Here is a 21,145-nt window from a genome sequence, read left to right as displayed (position 1 = left end):
ATCGACGTCTGACGCTTCTAGGAGTCCACGGCCTACCAATTTAAATAACTATGTAGATATAGCTTTTATTGTTTGTTCCATATGAAGTTCATTCGATAACAATTCAATTAGAATCTTCATTCGCAAGTATGAGAATACTAGATTGGATTGTATGGATAACTCAATTGTAGCTCTGTCTGGACTTTTGTTAGTCGCTTTTAGTGTGAATGGTGGAGTTAGGTATTATTGCAGAAAGCGAAATAAATGTTTGATAGATTTTTAACATATTTTTTTTTACAGTATCTTTTGTGATGATGATTTTATATTAAATAATACAACGGTTACAACGAATTCGACGTCGACTTACGACCCTGCTTCCGCGTCAGCTCATGATGAAACTAGTCGGACAATCCCAAGAAATACGCGTGGCATAAATTAATTACATCATTTAATACATAAGTGATACAATCACAGGTTAAGCTACGCTTGATGCGGTTGGTCTGTAGATGGGTGACCATCTTTGCCATAACGAGTTCCTCCGTGTTTCTAAAGGCACGTTAAATTGTGGGTCCCGGCTGTTATTCCTACATCTTTGACAGTCGTTACAGGTAGTCAGAAGCTTGAAAAAGTCTTACAGCCAGTCTAACCAAGGGGTATCGTGTTGCCCAAAATGCCCAAGTAACTGGGTTAAGGAGGTCAGATAGGCAGACGCTCCTTGTAAAACACTGGTACTTAGCTGAAACCGGTTGGACTGGTAGCCGACCCAACATAGTTGGGAAAAGGCTAGGCCGATGATTTAATACTTATTATTGTTGTTCCTTGGTTATAAAATATGTTGGTCCGATGTAATGGAAAATGGTTGTTGCATATCAAAACCAAGAAAAAACGGATATTTAAGGCGGATTCAGAAATATCTTTGACTCAACAAGACGGGGCACTAAATTCATCCACGTTGCATCAAAAACTTTACCGAGACTGAAGCAGCAACAAAAAAAACAAAAGTCTGCAGACTGTTGAAATTTCTATGTACTACACTTACTAGAAACCTCAAAGAACGGCTCTTGCTTTAGAAGAAGCGAGACACCAATATACAGTGTATAACGCCTTCTCGCTTTCAGACCGAAAAGAGTTTTATTTAAGAAGTTCATAGTACAGGGTTAGGTCGATACACCATCTCCAACGTAAAACAATCTGTGACTGACTGCAAACTTAGTTCGACTTCCAAACTAGTTTTGTACCGTGGTTTCACGTGGAAACTAACTTCAAGTTCGCACGTTGAGTGTAAAAATAAATTACTAACTTGCCTGTATGCTGCAGTCGTGTTCGGTAAGCAGAAATTATATTAAAAGTATAGGTACGCGATCTTCATTTACTTATTCTAGTTTTTGTTGCCCTGGATATAAGATTGAAGTTTTATATTTTAAAGGTAAATAATACTGAATATGGTTTTGCATACAAGAACACTTAAGTAACATAAAATTCCATTCTTGTGTCGCGGGGGCTGTGCCTACACAAAGACACCCAGACTCAGGACAAGTATTCGTGGATTAAACAAAAGATTGTCCTACACGGCAGCAAACCGTCGTAGTTGCAAGTCGCGTTGTCATAGTAAACCAGGATTGCCAAGTATCATTAAAATTACTAAGACTTTGTTGAAATATTTATAGATGTCCCCATCAAAACCAATATCGACAACAGTGCAATAACAATAATCCAATTTAAATACAATCACGATACAGTTCTAAATCTACATTTTACCTTACCTACAAATCTCACCAAAACCGCGATATCGCAATATCAATGACTCAACTGTTAAACCCATTTAAAACCTTCGTACAATAAACAAAAAATGGCCATACAAAAACAAAACATAACCTAGAAACATTGGAAACATATGAAAACAAAACTGGAACAAAAGCTTGGATATGTCACAGAAGTTCTATACGAGTACATCGCCTTACTTCCACAACAGAGCACCTATTCAATGAAAAACGAATACTCGTTCAGCCGTGAGTTGATACAACGTATCTACTTATATCCTATTCATATGGGTCTTATTTAAAAAATAGTATTTTTGTACGGCTTTAAAAATACTCAATTGTTTTAAAGCCCATTCGATATTCGGATAAATGATTCCCTTTTGTTTTATTGAACAAAATACAGATTATGTCATACATGTATTGCTAACTTTTATCCGCGGTTTTGCCCGTGTAGATTTTGATTGACAGTGATTTCTTAGAGGTCACTACTAACAAAAATCTGTTGGTGGATTCGTAGGAGACAGAAAATTTCTTGCATTTTCAAAAGATTAGAAGCTGAGGTTTCTAAAAAATATCATAAAATTACTTTACTATCTTATACAATAAAATCTAAGTTCTCCGAAACGGCTTGACCGATTCCGAGAATCAGCTAACTTCTATTTTTCATACGTCTTGGTAATAAGGGTTGTCAAAAATAGCATTCGCCTGTTAATGGTGGTTTAGCGAAATATGCATTTAATTCTGAAAATACTTACGCATAATTTAGTTTTTTTTTTTTTATTAAAGTATCTTAGATTTAACATGCACATTAACACAAAAGGAATCTAAAAGATTATATTACAAAACTCAAACCTATTTAGGTTTATAGATAAAATAGTTTCAAAGTGATCAATAAAAGCTTTCGTTCAATAATTCCGAATGGACAGAAAATATATTTTTATGAGCGTGCAACGCTGTAACTGAGCGATTAAACACTGCATATTTAATTTTCAATACGGTGCATTTTTCATCCTTTTATACAATAAGCAATATTGGTGAATTTACATACCCATTAAGAATTGTGTGACAATCACAATGGCTATGGAATCAAATATTTTTGAAATATTTTTTTGTTTAAGTAACAAAGGATTTGTGTTTTTTTTTATTATTATAAGCCTTGAAACAAGATATATTATTATGACAATCCGACAAGTATTGTTAATACATTAATAAATGACGTTATATTTCACAAGTTAATAATCAATAGATATCACCTTTATTTTCTTTGCTAGTCTGAAACCTCGTAAATACCACGAAACAGATAGGTCACTATCAAATAGAAAAAAAAAGCGTTTCTCGCTTTAAGTTATTAAATCCATCAAGATAAGCATTCGCTTACCACACAAATATTGGTCTTACGCGGGAGGATCCCGACACCATGCATTCAGTGGGTTTGGCGTGGTGCCTCAACACCACGTCAAGTAACTCATTCAAGAACATACTATACAGTGCACATCATGCTTTGTTTAGTCACCAAATGGTCGTCCAGAGCCCTTTCACTGTGAGCTCAACACTCTAGGGAGCAATTACAACAACATCTACTGACAGTAATCCTGCTCAATATTATTGTAGACTACTAATCACCGATGCAGTGAGTTAAAAGGAATAGGAATATTGATTATAATGATACTATATGATATATAGTATTCTCTCTCGCTCTTTGCCATTATTTTATTTATCTTTTTCAATTGTCATAGGGATTTTTTCTTGTCTCAACCCATAATAAACGTATGTCACGTTAAATAGTATAGTAGTGATTGATAAAAGAAACTTCTATAAAACAGGAAAAGGATCTTATAAAGTAAGCACTATTTGGTACATAACAAAAAACTATTTTCTCACATACAAAAGTCGTCAACAACTAGTTGTAACTCAAATGTCCATTTTGTAACAGACCCGTTTAACTCAAACCTTTCACTCGAAATGTTGAACATTAACCTTCATTTCCCTGATTTGCCTGTACATAACTCAACTTGACACATCAATAATAAATACTCCTTGATGCGTGACGGACCTACATCAAAAAGGGTCTTGCTATTTTCTCGTAACACCCATTGTAAAAGGTCCACTACAATTTCTTTACGATTTATATTTTTCCTTCGTCACGTATGTGTTGTTAGGTGTTTTTTTATTGTTATACAAAAGAAGGTATTGACCTATTTTTTTGATATGATGTTGATGTTCTAGAAGCTGTGATAGATCTGTGGTAAGACCGGTGGCTGCCAAATTAAAGGTTTTGAGTTCAATCCCAAGGCACACAGAGACTTTTCTCATAAATGTTGGCCCTGCACTTGTAAAACACATTATATTAATCTAAATACGTAATTAAAAAACAACAGTAGGACTCTGTTTTTTTTAAATATTTAATACAAGCTGATCCGGCAAACTAGTGATTTTGTCATTCTGCCGAGCTGATTTGTGAATTAAAACCATTTAGGGCGCCGCCCAAACGCACGCAAAAACCGTCAAACCGTTTAAGAGGAGATCAGTAACATACACACTTAAGTAATATTATTTAAATAAAGTCTTCTAGGGTTTTCGTTTCATTCGTGGAAAATTATTATCAGAAATGATCATAATATTCTGGTTTCAGTTCCGTTCACTGTAAACATAAGTTTATCTACTAATTGGATTCCAGATATCGGATATTATTCGGTTCAACCAAAATACCGACCACGATTCGTAATATTAATTATAATTACATCTGTTATAATGTGGATAAACATTGACTAGACAATGTCGATTCTAATATTTCTAATGATTGATTTAGTCAAAAACTTTAGAGATTCCGCGAAACGGCCAAATATGGAGGCGAATTATGCTTAATATACGATTAAAAAAGTATGATATGTCTTGAATATAAGGAGGAAAACAAGACTTTTATATTGAACTCGGTTAAAAACAAACTAAAAAAAATACTAACAATTTTAATAGCACGCCTTTGTTTCATTACAAACAACAAAACAAAAAAAACAAGTCACGTTTCCATTACCAAACGTACACGATTCGAAAACAAAAACAATTGAAGACCTATCACCGAAACAAAGGTGGTAACAAAATAACAATTTTATTGTAAACATTGAGACTTTGAGTGCCAAGAAAAGTAGTATCTACGGCCCTTGGGGAAAGTAAGTGCAACTGTACCACTGTATCTGCACCATGACCGTTTAAAATAGGATTATTTTCATGGTAGAAGTGAGATAGTGATATACACTATATAGTGCCATCTCCTTTCCGCATTATCAACTCTTCTATTGATATCATAGCGGCTACATTGGAAGTGTAAACATAATGCAATATCGATTCTTTGTGAACACTTCGAATCTTTAACTAGAATCACTGGTCTCCTTGTTTTTGAAGTTAGTAATAAAATGGTATTTCATAATAATATAAAAAAAAAGAATTTTCTCTTCTGACTTAACACACTGAGACACATTCATAAGCTCTTATATTAATGAATATAATTTTAAAAAAATAATATCATAAGTTTACAATATTTGCACACTGCCATTTATATCTCAGAGTTATAAATTTCTTAATAAAAGTACAGAATAAGATAAACAAAATGACATTCCTGATATTTTTCTAGGTCTGATTCAATTTGACCGAAGGAAATTGTATCATGCAGTGAAATGCAAGCCACTCCGTGGTTTTATACTTTAAATAAACGAAGTTTAAACTTGATAGTTTTTAATTCTTCAGTACTTTAAGAATATTCAAAACGCGAAATCTATATTAATAATTTCGTGCAGGGCTACGGTAGACTCGATCGAAACCTTATATGAACAACAAAACGTAAAAAAATATTGATTTTGAATCGAAAACATGTATCCGCAAAATTCGGATTATGGAGAATTTCGGTAAATTGCGATGGCACTGACAAAAAAACTTCTGTCGCCATCTTTACCGTTGACGTTTGGCGAAAATATAATGTCATTTAGTTTCTTTTGATATCACAAATAGATAGAAACTTTTCTTCTTGCTCTTTTGGGGTTTAGTAATTTTTCATTAATAAATTGAAAGCGGTCTCGTGGGTACCTAGGAATGGTTATGTGGCGCAACTTTGGGGAGTTGATCGCGATAGGTTTTTTTATCAATAATATTTTTCAAAAGTAATAAAATATGTGCGCAAGGGTTTATGGGTAGTTTTAATTTAAAAGGGTTTAATGGGGGTCAAGGCTACACTTTATCTCGACATTCCCATGGAAGCAGAGATCACCGAACGCTGTAAACTGAAGTCCACGCGGACGAAGTCGCGGGCTACAGCTAGTATATATATAATACTTAAAGAGAATAAACACACACTACTCCTATTAAATATTATAAAATATCCAAAAAAGTTTATTCCGTCACATCTTTCATTGGTCTTACAGTTACGTACGTCACTAGCCAGTACTCCTGAATTTTTTAAACTGTTTATCTGTAAAAAAATCTGTTTCACTAGATAAAAGCAACATACAAAAATTTGCATTTAAAATGCATACTACTAACTGGTTAAAAATCATTATTATTTCTTTATCTTGAAAATTAAATCTTACATTGTATACACCAGCCACATTTCTGCCTGTCTGTTCACGTGTATGCTTGTATGCAAGCTCCTGACGTTTTCATTTCCCGCGAGTGTTCGCGCTTACAGGAGCCTGTCTCTTTGAGCGCTTGCCTTACATAATTCTTTCTAGAAATTTCTCTTCCCATAATATCCTTATAATATGCAAAGAAGCTACAAAGTTGAAAAGAATGAATGTAAGTAGATACTATTTCCAGACGAAGTCACCTGAAAGTTTTATATGAATTTTAGTTTGTAAAAGAAAGATCTGGGCAGAAAAGATGATGATTCAAAACGCAATAATAAACGTTATAGAAACAATTATGCCCTTGACATGATATGGCTACATGCCTACTATGTTAAAATGCTTTAATTGAAGTTTCATGAGAGTACATGAGATACAGCCTGGTGACACACGTACAGATGGACTGATGGGCAGACAGCGGAGCTTAAAGAAACAGGGTTCGATTTTTACCCTTTAGGTACAGAATCTCAAAAAACAGTATGATAAGAAAAAAAAAGTGTTATATATTTTCGTAATCTACCTATTTTAAAGTCATCGTTAAGTCTTTAAGTCTTGCTCTAATACGTTATATTTAGAAGCCTGCCACAAAACTCGTTAATTTCCATTACGAAATCCGACTACCAAGTAGTGTTAGCATTTTTCCCGACACCCTCTAGGCGACACGGATTGCCTGACATTCTGTGTAACTTTGAATTGACAAAAGGGAAAAAAGCAAAATGGTTGGCCAAAAAAGTTGTGTGCTTCAAGCTAGCGGCTAGCCCGACGTATTGTCTAAGCCGGTGTTCCTTTTTGCAAAGCTTTTTACAGTGTTTAATCGGGTTGACTGCGGTAGTCTCGTATTGATCTGTGTTCTTTGATGTTCGTTCAATTGTGAGAACCTCTGAATGGGTCTTTGAGTTATTAGCCTTTGGTGGATATTACGTGTTTTGGTGAGGAGAAAATGATTTATTTTAGACTTGCCAAAATACGATATCGAATTTCAAGATTTTCAGTTTCTAGCTATAAACAAATATAGAACAAAGAGTCAAAAATATATTAAACTTCTTTGACTAGTCATAGTAAGTAATTATAGGTAATTCAAACAGTGTAGGCGACATCTAAACACCGCATAAAGCAGCATCCGCATCGAAAAACCCTAACCTACATTTAGTAACAACAAAAATATGTTCTAAACCGTCACAAAATGTCTCAATGATTTCCCTAGACGGTATTTTCGACAAAAAATGTCAGCCGTTAGCTCACCCCTGTTTTTGCGGTGCGACGATTCTTCGACGCATTGACGAATCTTATCGAAGTCCCAAAGGGCTCGGTTTGCCTTATCGTGACGCTGTACACGCTACTTTGGGAAACAATACCAGGAGTAAGGATCGAAGAAGCGTTGGATATGGAAAAGGGACGGATACCGAAGGAAATTGAAGGCTGGATATTGAGTGCCGGAAAAATGCTTGTTCTATGGAAATGAAATAGTTTATCCTGTTTGGATGCTTTTTGGGTATTTGAATTTATGATGTGAGATGTTTCGCAGGTGGGACCAAGTTCGCAAATGGTCGGCCAAAAAAGTTGTGTGCTTCAAGCTAGCGGCTAGCCCGACGTATTGTCTAAGCCGGTGTTCCTTTTTGCAAAGCTTACGTTAGAAGAGAAAAATCTAAAAAAAAATGAAAACAATTCTGTTGTAGCGAACCGCAGTGGCGCCTTATGAAAAGCTTCTGCAACCATTTGGATGACTGTAACATGCTATGCGTCAGAAATCAGATGCAGTAGCGTGTAGCTATGATTCATTATCTTTACACTTAGAATACGTTTCACATTAGGAATATTACTTATTTTAAAAGTCCATAGTAACATTCAAAGACCACAAAACAGAATAAAACAAAAACGATTCCTACCTATCAGAAACCTTTGACAGAAAAACACGTATTTCAATTTCTAATTCTGGGACCATCCTACACAAAAACACAAAGTTTAATTAAACCACACACTTTTCTTCGGCGATCGCTGTCGTGATATCGTCGCTCTCCAGTTTACGCGGCCATGTTCGAGTCGCGTAAACCTTCACGATGATAAGATAGATGGATACATCATTCAGAAGCGCTGCTTTTGTGTACCAGTTTTATGGCTTAAGAAATTTGGGAGTACACGGACGAACTCCTAAATTATTAAACGTACGACAAACGCTAGGCTTTGAGACTTCTGGATGAACACACGACTGTCTGAAGTGGTTTTCGTTATTTATACTAGAATTAAGCAGGTTTGTACGTTGCTTTCAAATTGGACTCTGTCTTGAAGGACTGAATCGTTCAACCTTTGCAAATTTGCGGGTGATGCTATCACGTCATTATGTTTAGAACATAACGCGAATAGATAATATAAAAGGTTATATTGTGTTTAGTACAAAACTAGGTAATAATAACCAATATAATGATTTAAGAGAGAATTTCAGTAGCTTTTAATTGCCAAAGAATTAAATGTAACCGCGGGAAGCGGTTATTATTCTATTATTGACCTTTATTTTAATAAAGAAAAACTTATATCATCTTTAAGAGAATTATTATGAAATGAAACTACTTTTACGGATTTTATAGCGGTTTAATTTTGGATTTTAGTTCCCGACGTTTCGAAACCTTTGCAGGTATCATGGTCACGGGAATTATTATGTTTTATAAACAAATCCTAACCCAAAGAGAAACTATTTGATCCAAAATATCGAGAAACATATTCAATTACTGTATTTGACTTGTTCGCATCCAAATGTAAGGAGTAAACGCTGAGTTTACGATTCAGACTCGAGTAACAAACAAGGCATCTTTTATGGCCCTTCCCATCCGGAGGTTGCATGTAAAATGGATGCGCCTATTTTACAACGGCGCTCAAGTCATGTTTATTTGATTTTAAAGATGTCGTAAAAAGAAGTTTTATTCTTGAAAAGGTTTTTGTAATGGGAAGGTGGTATGATATTATGATTCATGTTTTAGATCTTCGATGACTATTTTAGATTGCTCAATGTTCTGTTTTGTTGCTTGATGTGTCTGATAAACCGAAAAAAAAAGAATATTTATTTGATAGTTTGGGTTTTAATCCTCCAGTGCCTCTAGTTACGGTTACGCTTGTTTTTATAGTATTAATGTTTCTTCCTCAAATTATAGCATATTTTTGACGATTATTATACAAAATACGATTTCTGATGTAAAAAAAAAATAAGTATGACTCAATGTTCGACTTAAAAAAAAAACAGTGTTTGATGCCAGCACGAATATAATTTCATTCCGTCCTCCAAAACCTTTATTTCCTTATTTCTTATAACTTAAAACAAGCTTCATCTTTCTAGCCCAAAATAGTACCTGTATAAAACTCTTTCACAAACAAATTCCTATCAAAATAAACACAAATTTCTGAGACAAGCGACTTTTTCCTTGCCACTGTATCTAATGCCTTGAATAAAGGGACGTTTTTCCATTCCTCGTCATGACACATGGCGTTTGGACACGCGACGCGTACGTCACTGTCCGACGTTGACATTTTATAGACATCGCTGTTAGGCTATGTTTCCACCAGAGATGTGCGAGGATGCGTAGCGAGGGATGTTTGTAAAGAACTAATATAATCGCTTCATATAGCCCGAAACAATAAACCTAGTTCGGGTGGTCCTTACATTAGCTTTAGACCGTCTTTCTCTTATATTATTATGTTCTAGTCTAGATTAACTCAACTCCTTTGATTATTATTATTAAGATATTTTTACTGTTATTTCAGCTGAGCATTTGTATTCCTACATGTACTACAAAATATTATGAACTACATATGTTTATAATAAATTTATTTTAATTTTTTAATTTTATTTATCTCGCCTCGGTCAGCACAGATTTGGTCAAAACGGCTCAGACACATTTTCATCGCTAATCTCTAGTGGAAACGCCGCCTTATGGGGTAACTTCTGACCCTTGTTGCAGTCGAAGGGTTTGGTTCAGTCAATACTGGTATTTTAGAATGTAAAACAATTTGGATAGCTGAATGGTTTATAAATTAAGTCTGGTTGATGTAATGTGTGTGTGGCATTTGGTCCTTTTTCAATTATTTAAATTAATTATAAATTCTTTTTCTACGTTGCGATTGTTAAAATTTTCGACTACTTAAATTAACACCCAATTAACATGAATTGTTCAGTAGGTACCTATACTTATTATTCCTAGAATGTACGCAAAATAAACTCGATGACAATGATCTTCAAATAGAGCCAACAGCAATATTTTTACATAAAATCGGAATTAACAAGCAATTAAACAAAACCATGTTTTAATTTAATAATTGTGAAAGGTCCCATTCAGCTCAGTTTTAAAATTGTACAAAAATTAACCAATTCATAATAATTAAAAAAATAAACAGTAGTAATGGTATTTTCGGTGGTCGTGAATTTAAAGTTCGCAGTACAACATACCTTTGTTGTGGTTAAAAATATATTTAAACTTTACAGAAACGCATTTTAATGCTTTTCCGAATTCTCAAGCTTCTGTTCGCCGAATGTTTGTGGTTAAAGACGTTCAGCCAAAATACAATGCTTGTTGTATTTATTTTATTTTTCAGGCACTGGTTTAGAGAACAAAGATTGTTCGTACAAAAAAATCTAAATGGTAAAACAATAAATTATTAACTCCTTAAAAAAAAAACACGTTAACAAACAACAATAGTATAAGAAACATAATAACTACAAAAAAGCACCTCATTAAAGCAATGTTCATTTTATACGCCTACACTAGAATAACCAAAGCGTATTTTACTAAACTCAAAATAAAATCCACAAAGACGAATTCCAACAAAATACTACAAAGCCGCTGACTTGACACAGCACCTTTCAGATTCTTTTCACAGATTTAAAACTGGAAGTCAACCCGTCGAAACCTCACCTTTGTGAATGAAAATGTCGGACAAGGTAAGCAAAGCTCTATCCCCTTACTACGAACTCCTACGGACAATCTTTTGTCAATGTGGAAGCGAGACGCATTTATCTGCAGTTAATAGCGTCACCTCAATTGCACAGCACCCTAAATCCTGCGTCTTGGTGTCGTGGTACAGGGTTCGGAAAGCGCCGAGAAAACGGAACTGGACTAAGGATGGCTAAAGTAAGTCAGCATTAAAGTCTTTCAGACTTTTGGTTTTGTTCCCGTATTGTATTGGAAAAGAGTGTAATACCTTAACGAGGTAGGTAAGATTATTAACGGTGCAGTAGTTCTGTGAAGTTGGGCTGCACTGTATTGACTTATTTGTTTTGTTAGTTTAGTTATTGGTGGATTGGAGCCGCTCGTGTACGGAATATGGCTTGGATTCCGTTCGGAATTGGTTTCGCTGGTTAAGTAAAAAGTTTCACGAAATAATCTTGTAATTTATTTTTTGAATAATGTTTGGTTAGTTTTGATTTATTTTGTCTACTTTTTCGAACGGACCGACCGATTTCAACTTAGTTAATTTTGTATTATACGAGTATGAAGTGAATATGCGAGTATTCTTAGACAAGTTTGATAAAAATCGGTCGAGTTATATAAAAGTCACGAGGTTGAAAGGTTTTAATATTGGGCTTTTTAACTGTATCTTTTACTTAGGTAACCATTTGCAAAAATACGATAGGATGATTCTTGGTTCAAAACAAAGTCGTTTCTAATACAAGAAAGGTTCACGTCAGCTTCCTAGATGGAGGTGTAACACAAACTCGGGTGAAAACTTTTTGAATTTAACTTCACCGATTGTTTCATTGTTAAATGCGGATTGTTGCCTATTCAACGGGTTTTTCCTTTTGGAACGAAGTTAATTGAATCGGAAGCTTTATTTTAAGAAATATAAATTTATGTTTTGATTTGAATGGTATTGCAGCTTTAATGGATTTTCATTACCTATAGAGACAGGCGACTTTGGTATTTTCATTAAGATTTTTAGATTTTGTTTTCAGCAAATCTAGTTAAACATTTTCTCAACACAATTCAGGTCTTGAAAATTTCAGAAATTTGCCAGTTTGACAACAATCCGTTAAGAAAAAAAACAACCCAATCAATCAATCAATCAGCCAATCATAGTCCACTGCTGGACATAGGCCTCTCCCAATTTACGCCAACACCATGCTCACAAACTGCTGTGGCACTATCAATGTATTGCGACATAAATTCGTTGGTCCCAGAAGTAGTAAACCTTCGGACAAAATTGATTAGCCAGAATCAGAAGGTCCACCGGCATCTCTGAGAGAGATATTATTGTAGTTGCTGAAGTGTGACAGCACAATATATGGCGTATAGTGCCATCCCTTTTCCACATCTACAATAATAATAGTTTAAGAGTTAGTTCTGCTTTTTGAACCTTCATAAACTATCGGCTAATGTGTCTCATGAGTTTTGAGATGTCAATGTAATTGTGACTTGAATTCAAGCGATTCGACTGTAGGGCTGTGTTCGAAGGGACTGTATATTATAGGGTGGGTTTCACGTAGTTTCAAACGGAATAAATTGCAGATATTTTCAAGGTCAAGTTTGTTTAGCCCGTAATATAATCCCAGGTGTTGTATTTTTTATTCTTAATTGGCCATGTTTGTACTTCTCCCGTTCCCGATTTAGTTTCATGATATCTCCTTCAAGTATGATTTCTAAGTTACCCGCCAAGTTTGCAGTTCCCAGAATGATCAGATTTTTTTTTGGAAAACGTGGAACCAGCCTGGTATAACGAAAGTGCAAATATATTCTAAAAGTGCCAAAGTTGGAGTTACAAATTACCCCGTAGATTTCAACAGATATAATTAGTCTAAGCGCAGGCTTTTAATATTGGAATGCTCCAGTGGCAAAAAAGCGTTTTACTTTTCGTACATTTAGCTGCACTATATCAAAACTTAAAATACAAAAAACAAAAAGTCAAAACTTGCTTCATTTTACGGAAAAGATAATACCAAATCCAAAGTCCGATATTCAAATCTGACGGTCTAATACCAGCAAACTTACACTATGAACTTTTAGAACAGAACTATTGCGGTTGAGGAAAAGAGAGGTCGATATTTATAATGTATAATGCTATCTCACTTTTACCATAAAAGCAGTACCACCTAATAATATACAGGTACAGTTCAGGTGCAGCGTAATCTCTCTTGGGAAATGATATTTTTACTCGGATCCCTTCATCTCACTACTCTTTGTTCTATTCGTATGTGGCTATGTCTATGCCTCAAAGGGAATGTGAATTCATATAAGATCCGCGTTGAAGTTAATTAAATTTTTGGGAAGAATATTCAGTCCTTTCATTGGGAGTAAGGTTTTGTATGAGTTTTGGTGGCTGATTCATATGGTTTGGGTATTACCAGGTGTATTTTTTTGGTGGTTTTAATTTATCGGATATAAACATAGCTTGCAAAACTCAAAAACTCAGAAAATTTAAGCATATCGGATTAACACTTGGAGTGTCAGGTTTAGCAGAATTATAACAGTATATTGAAGTTCGCTTATATGGTAGCATAATATTAATATCGGAAATGATTTTCAAAATAATTGTATTAGACATAATAAAGTACATTTTCTATTATCCTAGAATACTTAATAAACTGGATCGCCTATGATCTGGCCGAAGCATCAACCAGGCTTCTCGTTAAAAAACCTAACCTAACCTAACTAGCTCATAGTGTTACAGCCTAAATGATAGTGTAACCATAATTCGAAAAATTCCGAATGACCGAGCATTGAGATTGCCTATACCCTTATTTCGAAATTCACACCTATTTCATATCGTTAAATAAAGGAACTCGACTCATGTGTTATTCATCACTGGCACCATTGAACACATCGACTTTTATAAGCACTCATTTTTTATATTGACAAATACGTGATGTGTAACTTTATGGGAAGAAATGTTTGTGATGATTGGGGCGACAGAAGTTTGTTTTTTAACTAGGTAGGTGTTCTTTTCTTTAATATGCTTTCTATAACCAATTTATTCCCTATAGGATGGATTATAAAGAATTTCTGTCCAAGTTGAAGTGTAGCTGAATTTGATACGTATCGAAGATTTTAATCGTATATTTGATTACTAGCTGTTGCCCGCGACTTCGTCCGCGTGGTTAGAAGATATAAGTTTTGATTTATATCTGCCCTGTTTTTTCCACATTTCCCATTGTATCTTCGCTCCTATTAGGCGCAGCGTGATGGTTTACAGCCTAAAACCTTCTTCGATGAATGGACTATTCAACACAAAATGATTTTTTCAATTTGAACCAGTAGTTCCTGAGATTAGCGCGTTCAAACAAACAAACAAACTCTTCAGCTTTATATATTAGTATAGATAGATAGAGATTTTACGTATTTATTAGTAGACTAGAATAAGTCTGTGAATAAGTAAATTGAGCGGATCAATATACTATGTACTAGTACTATGACAGTGTAAGAGGAATTCATATCTTCTTTTTTTAATTGCCACTTTTACACCAAATATATTTCCGTACTGTTTCTAAGGATTTTGTATAAGGAAAACCAGATAGAGTCACTTTGACAGTCAGGTACCACAAACCAATGAGGACGGTTTAATTAAAAACCTTTTTTCAAGGAACCTCTGTTGCTATGTGGGTGTTTCCTCATTACTGCTTTTATACACGGTGATTTTTTAGTCGTCTTACAAAAGTAGCCCAGTTCATGTATCCGACATAAAATACCCCTAGGCGCGATAATTTTTTTTTATCATCAACTAAGATTAAGATAGGTACGATTAAGATAGGTACGAAGAAAAATGAAACATGAGAAATCTGAATCATGCTGTTAAAATGATAAAAACGCCGCCGTCCGCGCCCCACACCATTGTTACAAGGCTCGGACCGCGCTCGCAACAGAGCTGTGTTTCTAAAACTACGAATTGCATCATAATATTGAATAAGAATTGCATTTTAAATTTATCCAAATCTCATAAACACCTATTTTTTTATCATGAACGTGTTCTACTCATTGGATACATGAACTGGGCTGCTTTTGTAAGACGACTTAAAAATCGCGGTGTATTAATGGTAATTTACTTAGAGTGTCTTTTATAGCGACCAACGTATTGAAGAAAGACACTAATCTACGCCGTGTAATTAGCTGTAAAAGTTTTACAGCTGTAGGAGCCTTATTTAAAATAAATTGGTGATTGAATTCTAGAATAAGTCGGTCTCAAAATTTTGTTACAATCTAAAAGAAGGAAATATTTGTGACGAGTCGAGACGATAGTTAACGATCACGTGAGTTTCAGCCGAATTCAGTTTTACTGTACCCTTAAATCATGGTTTAAACCCAAATAATCAAAATGTATGTGTGAAACCACCCCCCGTTACATTTTGCCTCCAATCCTTTTCCCCAACCCCGCACCAAAAATCCTCGTTAACAAAACATATTCGAAAAATGATTCACCGCAAATAATCTGTCATTAATTCAGTTGAAAACCTAAAAAAACCTTAAACCCAAAAGGATTTCAGTAAGCTTCAGGACAACCGTTCATATATTATTCAGAGTGCGTCCGACAGCGTAAATGAAAAAGTTTTTGTATTCAATGACTATTCGAACACCACCAAAATACTGGTAAACCAAAAAGTTTTCGAATCGAACCAGAATTACGAGTTCGAGGGTACTAGTTAAATATTCAGAAAACGTCTGTCACTGAGCATGAAGCTGTAGGTACTGGTTGTCTTAAGAAATATTTTTTTTCATGATAATTTTTAGCAATTTTTTATTAGGATAAAGTTTTGTATAGTTTTGGGCCGAATGTTGTTAATGAGCTGTTTAGGCAATTTTCCGCTAAATAAAAATCTGATACAAAATTAACTATGCATGAAATATTAAATACTTTATAATTATCAAATAATTAAATTTTAGGGTTGTTAAGCGCTGTTAATGTTTTAATCTTTAATCTTTTTGTTAAACACAAAAATATCAAATACGTACTAAACGAATACAGCTTCAACGCATATATTTTTTCGCAAAGTATGAAAATGGGGATGATAAAATAAAAAACAGATTTGTCAAACCGAAGGAAATTAAATGTTGAATCGTGAGATACTTTATTCCACTCACGGTCCACTGAATAAAGTGGAATCAAGGCGGTACTATAGAAAACTTTATCAGGGGCCTACCAAAAACAATCAAAAAAATAATAGTACGGCTGTGTGAACGAGATGACACTTTACATAGTGTAGAATGATATCTCGCTCTTACACCTGCGACAGTCTAACTTGGTTGTATCGTGGTAGGCCCCGCGACTTGGACTGCCCCGATTATTGCCGGAGCGAGTGAAATCGGAAATTGCAAGGACCAAAGGATTGTAACTTGCAAATGCAGTACTGCGTAACTGTTTTAAGATCTAATAAAGATTTTCTGCGAACTTTTTCTTTCGATTCTCTTTTTGTATAAGACTTATCTTGATCCAACTTTTACATTTTTTGGTTTTTCTCGATAGACCACTCGGTGTTGTTTTTGCTAAGTTATTGATAATCTATTTATCAGTGTACAAAAGCTATTGTATTCTGATAAATAGATTTTGGAGCTCAATAAAGCAGTTTTTACATCTAAAAAATAATAAATGGCGAATCTGGTCTAATTCCAAGTCGTTACTAAAAACCACATCCTACGCATACAGTACGGGCTTCGGTATTGGCTGAGCATAAATAATCATAGGATAAAAGCCTTTCTCATAGCTTGTTTGAAATTCTATAAAAACGAAAACACATAACTACCTATTCTGATTTATGCCAGCTCTCCTATTCAAATACTCACCCCAACGGGCTTGCTTTCATTAGCCTAAAAGCGTGTGTATATTGTTTTTAAACGTCATAACAGTTAGGAGGTATAAATTAATTAAGCTAGCGTAGAGCTGTAATTACCATTGCTTTGGGAAACAGCTCACGTTTTGTTCGGACTATTTTAAGTGACTAAATGTATAATGAGCGGGGAAATGTAGAGAATATTTACTGATTTACCTACTTAACCTTTATTAGGTAGGTCTTTTTGGGTTGAATGGAAACAAAATATGGTTTAAGCTAAAAAAAATGAGCGTATCGTACTAGTGTTATTAAAAGGGTTGGTTGCAGTTGTCATTGGACTCATTTAATTGGTTAAATCTGTTATTTTTTTTCTATGAAGTGATATCAGTTTCGTTTTGTTCCAGCCAATATTGGGATCAGTTATTTGATACTCTCGGGTTTCATACTCATATGCCATCTGAACTAGTAAAATATATTTTTATTCCATATCCATTTAAAACTTCTTTAGCTAATTACTAGTTTACTAGTATTAAAGCCAGTAGTAAAACATTAAGGCAAACGTTAGATGATTGCAAAAAAGGCAATAAGAGAAAAGTCATGTTTTTACTGAACAATCCAACACCCTCCTTAGATGTGCAGTTTTCTTATACATTCATACTCAATAGTATATTATACAAAGTATTCCTTCCTAGATAACTGGCTTTTGACTTTGTGATACTCTTCAAAGTTATCACTTATTCATGAGACTAAGCAATCTCAAGAGTTTTTTCGTATGAAATAGCTTCGTTCAAAATATTCACGATAAATATATTTCGAGATCGGGAGTCTTAGGGTAGCCTTTTTGCATCATTAGCTGTCGTTTTGTTGGGAATTGTTGTGCTAAAGGTTTGAGAGGTTAAACAAAGGAGCTAGTCCGTGTTATCTTGGTTTTTAATTTCTATTCTTATTTTTTTTTCTGTCTTTGAACTTTTATTTCAGCCACACTTTTTCTTCATTATCTGCCTCTTTAGTATCAATCCGGACGCTTTTAGTAAAAACTTACAGAAATAGATTTATCAATAATAGATTTACCTTATAATAATTTTAATATCCATATATATGTATCTCTAAAGACGTTTATCTAAAAATATTGTCAATATGTTCAAAAACTGCTTGAACATTTAAAGTAATAATGGTTACGTGACATTTACGTGTTCATATATTATTTCGAGACTACATGACAAACACATCACATCCATTCTATTCTAATAAACCAACCCTAAACGTCTCGTGTATGGGTCCAGGCGACACATTAAAACTTTACTAACAAACAGACGACGCACACGTTTCAACATTATGACTTTTTGTTTGGGCACATCACAATTTATGATACGAGTTTTTGAATCGTGAAATAGAGTAATTGAGTGCCGTTGTTCGGTTTCAAAAGAGGGTTGATTTTTTTTGGAAATGAAATGACAGAATTGGCTAATAAAGATGAATGGGCTGGTTTATATTGTGTTGTCCTTCGACCCTTGTTTTTTGTACGTTTTAGGTGTTAACAATGTATTTCATGGCCTTTAATTGCTAAAATTAATTTATTTGTGCCTGTAACATTTTATGTATTTTTATTTTAAGAGATTTTCGAAATTAATTTAAAAAAGTGATTGCTAATTTTCGGCTAATATTATTATTACTACCCAAAACTTGAACTACGCCGTTGCTCCGTACAATAGAAGGCTACAATAGAAGCAAAATAATTGTAAATGACTTTAACTGATGCAGCCCTAACACAATTTTGCCGACGAACGGGTTACGTCATATTCTTTGCTTTTATAAGACTAACAACGTACGATATTGGAAACTGTTTTAGAACATTTTTTAAAAAATGACTTTTTAATAGTTAATCTTCACTACAATTTTTAACACCGAATTTGTTTTCCGTGCACGATTTAGCTTAGATAGCTTTTTATTTTGAAATTTTGTACTAGCTTGTTTGGTTTTGTGTGGAATGTTAAGTGTTACTTATAAATTCTGATTACTATCAGCTAATGTAGCTTTTATAAATAAAATGATAGAATTGGAAACTTAAAATAATTTAATTAATATTGTAATACCATGGTGATAACAACCTTCTTTTTCGCGATACTAACAATAGTTAAGACTTTTAAGAGTCGTGATATGTAGATAAGAATTGTTTAACATAAGAATAAATACTAATACAAAATAGCATAAATAAGATGACGTCAAATCTTTTCAGAACAAGGAAGAAGGAACTAACGATTCCATCGCAAAATATGAGATAAACAAAACAGGATCGTGACAAATTAAAACGCTCGCAATTTTGCTAATTGCGAATAATCCTACACAAAGCTTGGTGCCAAAACAGGTGGACTAACACTAATCCCTTTCGTACAGGGCGACATGGAAAAATAGAAAAAACGCTTTTTAAGCCATCGGACACATAGCAGCTTTGGGGCTAGAATCGTTTAGAGAATTTTTAGAAAAATCTTCCGTATTCATCGTTAGTGCATGAATGGCACCACGTTGGTTTTACGTGACGATTAAATATGGGATGGAAATTGATTTTGAATTTTTTGTCTTGCTGTCTCAGTATAGTTTTCTTTTGTGATATCGCTTGAGGTTGTGTTTGATTCACTTTACTATTGTCTTTCCTAGTTCTATATTGACTTATTGATATTGTTTATTAAATAGTTAGAATCTTTTACAATTCCGTTTACTGTTGTGTTGAAGTATCTTTCATACTTATTTTTACTGTAACTATAGTGAGAATTATAATTGATTATTAAATGATGCAATGGTTTAATTTATTCCATAGAACAAAATATTTAAAGGGTTGTAGGCCTTCATATAAAATGTTTTTATAGCTAGGTACCTACTGGGCGAGCCAACCTATTATTTTCTGCGTCCCTTCCGATGCCTAGAGATTAAAGCCCATATTTTACACTTACCATAAGTATTTTAATCCCTGCTATATTGTTAGCATTCCACACTCCATTTTACTTAAGATAACAGAAAACCTTCGCTGAGGTTTTATACAATGGGTTATTAAAGATAAATACTAAATAGAAGGGCTTTTATTTTATCATAGTTAATCGTTGACCAGCATTCGTTGCACAGATAAAGCTGAGAGCTTTTAGTAATTTAAACATTTCGAGTACACTAGGTTTTGAGTTTTTTATTTTACCTGCTATTATTATTTGGTTTGGGGTAGCTAAAACATAGGTTTTTTTCTGTTTAAGTTTAATAGATAAGTTCGTTTTTTTCAATTGCTGACCCTTTACTTGCGTATCTATTCGTCAAAGAAAGCAAACAAAAGGCGTGTATTACTAACATGAATTGTTTATTTGTCAATATTTTTGGTAGTTTAATAGGTGAAATAAATAAAACAAAGAAATACAAATCCAACATAATGCTTTATTTTACAAATACTATGTAATCGCCATCTAATTGTTACGTTATACATACCTAGTATAATTACATTTGGAGACACCGCATTATATACAGAAATTTTCAACATTCAATAATTATGTAAAGTTATAAGGCACATTAAAACATCTTATTAAATATATATTTGTTATCATCTAATATTTTACTAACTATACAATTGGGAATGCGTAGATTTATGTATAAAGGTAATTTAATTGTATAAATTTTGCTTTTAAATTAAACATTTTTGGTATATTCATTTTCTTGTTTTTAAATTAAAATGTGTTAATCAAAATTCAATGTTTCAAATATTTATAATATCCTTAGTATTGGAATATAATTTAAAGTTATTTTTTTTAAACAAAACTCGAATTTCCGCTAAATATTTATACAATTAAATTATCACCTTTAGCTAAAAATCGTAACATTTTATTTTCAACTATATGAAAAGCTATTTACATTCAAAACACAATGATATTAAATTAAAATAGTTCTTCCTCAGTATATTAGTCTAGATGTGGAATTAACCGCTATTCAAAATTCTTATATAATTGTGACAGCGTCAAATCTGCTAATAAATTCCTATACAACAAAAAAACATACATTATAATTTGAACATAACAAAATAGAATTCC

Source organism: Trichoplusia ni, chromosome 11, assembly GCF_003590095.1.
Source record: "Trichoplusia ni isolate ovarian cell line Hi5 chromosome 11, tn1, whole genome shotgun sequence".
NCBI classification, from domain to species: Eukaryota; Metazoa; Arthropoda; class Insecta; order Lepidoptera; family Noctuidae; genus Trichoplusia; species Trichoplusia ni.
This window is presented reverse-complemented; position numbering follows the sequence as displayed.